Raw genomic sequence first — 2,970 nt, 5'->3', positions numbered from 1 at the left:
GATCTAAAAAAATGCTTTTGATTTGTAGTTGTAACTATTAATCGTTATTATTATTATTATAAATCAACCTCTAAAGACCAGCAGGTGGTAGGACCTTGTGTAAGGTCCGCCCGGATTGCTACCACTATCTTGCTCGCAAATCCTGCCGTGAAAACTGCTATTTGCTTGCATTGTTGTGTTTCGGCGTGGAGAGTAAGACAGCCGGTGAAATTACTGGCACTTGAGGTATCCCATCTTAGGTCTCTAGGTTGGCAACGCATCTGCAATGCCCCTGGTGTTGCAGGTGTCTATGGGCGGTGGTTATCTCTTACCATCAGGTGAGACTACTTGCTCGTTTGCCATCCAGTCGAATAGAAAAAAAGTGACAAATTGGCGTAAAGCGTCTATAAGGGCCTTATCACACTAGCGATTTGCGAGAGAGTTGAAAGCGAGGCAAACGTGCAGTGAATTCGCTGCGAGCGTATAACGATTTCGCCGCAAGCAAGCAACGACATCGCCGCGAGCGCGCCACGATGTCGCTGCTGCGAGCGCGTAGCGAGTTCGCAGCTTTAGTGCCAAAAACGCCATATTGTAGACTTTCGTATAATAATAATAGGGCGTCTTCGTCGCAGCGAACTCGCAGCGACATCGTTGCGCGCTCGCAGCGATATCGTTGCGTGCTCGCGGTAAAATCGTTACGCGCTTCACTTGTAACTCGCCCGCAAATCGTTAGTGTGATAAGGCCCTAACTGGCTACCGCCTAATGGTGGCCAGTTATTGATGATTTACCTTACTTTAATTAAACGCATTTTATGATGATTCTGATTGACGTTTTTTACGCGCCGACAAGCACCGCACTGGGCCCGCGTGGGAACTACTGCCCAAGCTCTCTCATTCTGAGAGAAGGCCTGTGCCCAGCAGTGGGACGTATAGGCTGGGATGATGATGATGATGATGACGCGCCGACAAAGTACCGACGTCCGACACGTCTTCTAAACCGATACCGAGCGCACAGAAAGCATTCAAGAGCGGCACGCTCAAAATAGGGTTCCGTAGCCTTACGAAAAAAATAAGTAATATTTTTCTAAGGATTTCATATTTTGTACGGAATCTTCCAAATTTAGGTATATTTTATACCTTAGGCTACTATTTACTCATAAACTACTAATAATTCTAAAGCAAACTTAGCCGTTATAGTTTTCCTTTAAAGTTTGATATACTTACTACCATTGTGATTTTTTTCAAATTTTTCCATCGGTTTAGATTTTAGAGGGTTGGGGGGGACGCTCGATTTTAATGAAAATTTGCACTTTAAAGTAGAATATTTCGCAAACAAACCACTGAATCGAAAAATCGTCTTAGCAAACCCCTGATGTTTTAAAAGACCTATCTAACGGTACCCCACACTAAAGGGTTGGATGAGAATAATAAATCACCCCAAACTTTACGTCTATGGGAGGTACCCTATAAACATTTTTTTTGAATTTTTTATTGTACTATTTTGTCGGCAGTTTACATATATATCCGTGCAAAATTACAGCTTTCTAGCATTTATGGTCCCTGAGCAAAGCCGCGGACGGACAGACAGACAGACATGGCGAAACTATAAGGGTTCCGTTTTGCAAACCATTTTGGCTCCGGAACCCTAAAAATCGATTTAAACTTGTGTCTCTGTGTAATTAAAATTTAGACCCTGCTTATTAATAAAGAGTAAAAAAAGAAGAAAATTATTTTTTTCGACATTTTACTTTCAACGCGATTATCTCGGAAATTAGAACCGACAACAAGGTACCTTTTCCCAGATAATGCCACATTTAAGCTTGTATTATATAGATTCTAATTAGACTTTAAGATTATTGTAAATTAGTACTGTAAGTTAGTTTTAATTATTAATAATAATAATAATAATCATTTATTGCCACAGAAAATAAGACAAAAATATAAGCAGGTGGCAATGGGCTAGGCTCAGCATAAGCTGCGAGCAAAGGAAACTTGCAGCGCTGATTTTCAGCCTGCGCCCGTCCCACAGCGTAACAAGTTTACTCTAGAGCCGGGTATATAAGGCTGCATTTTAAGAACAGAAAAGAAAATGCGCATGAAATAAAATGATAAATAAATAAAACTAAAAAGAACAGGTGGCAAGGCATCATTGCGAGTCTGTTGTCTTAGGTTTGGAGCTCTGAATTTGAGCTCTGGTTGAGTTCGAAACGCGTCAGTGCAGTGTGGGTTACCGTGACCTATGCGCGCAACCACAGTGAAGAGGTGGAGGAACCGCATGAACAGAACATGTGACATAAGCGTAGATATCACTAGATAATACCAGGTCGCGGGTGAGCAAAGTAATTGTTTTAGTTCATTGATTTATTTTAGGTTAAGTTTCCCGAAATAAAGATTTTTGAAGTTGATTTTTGCGACCCTAGCCCATACCGAATACTAGGGCACCACGATTCCGAGTAAATTAGGTTCATTTGTAAATAGTAAGTTCAGTAGTTTATAAGAAGCGATCAATAAAACCCGACATCGATAGCGAAAATGGCGATAATTCAATGCGGTTTCTGAAACCCAGCGACCACCAGACCGCCTGAATTATCGCCAATTGAGTGGAGGCCGTCTTCCCGCCGCTCGGGTATAAATACGACGGTCTCCCCCCTAGCGAGTCTAGTCGACTTCAGCGAGCCATCCGAGTGACTAGAACAAGATATCCCAGCGAGCCTTACGATATCTGCGACGACCCCGGACCCGAACCATCTCTCGAACCTGCGACTTGGCTTTCCAACTGAACTCTATACTTGCTCACCCGACGACCTTGGCTATCGATACCGGATTTTTCGATTCGCGATACGAATTACCCGAAGAAATACAGTCCACTACCCGAACTGCGAGTTTTTTCTTCTACCCAATTGATCCCAAGGCTGTCGTGTCGACGACAGCTTTATTTATACTTTCACAAAAATAATACAAAAGGTAAACTTAAGGCTTCCTCTGATGATG

Source organism: Choristoneura fumiferana, chromosome 16 (assembly GCF_025370935.1).
Source record: "Choristoneura fumiferana chromosome 16, NRCan_CFum_1, whole genome shotgun sequence".
Taxonomy (NCBI): Eukaryota; Metazoa; Arthropoda; class Insecta; order Lepidoptera; family Tortricidae; genus Choristoneura; species Choristoneura fumiferana.
Note: the sequence above shows the minus strand (reverse complement) of the source record.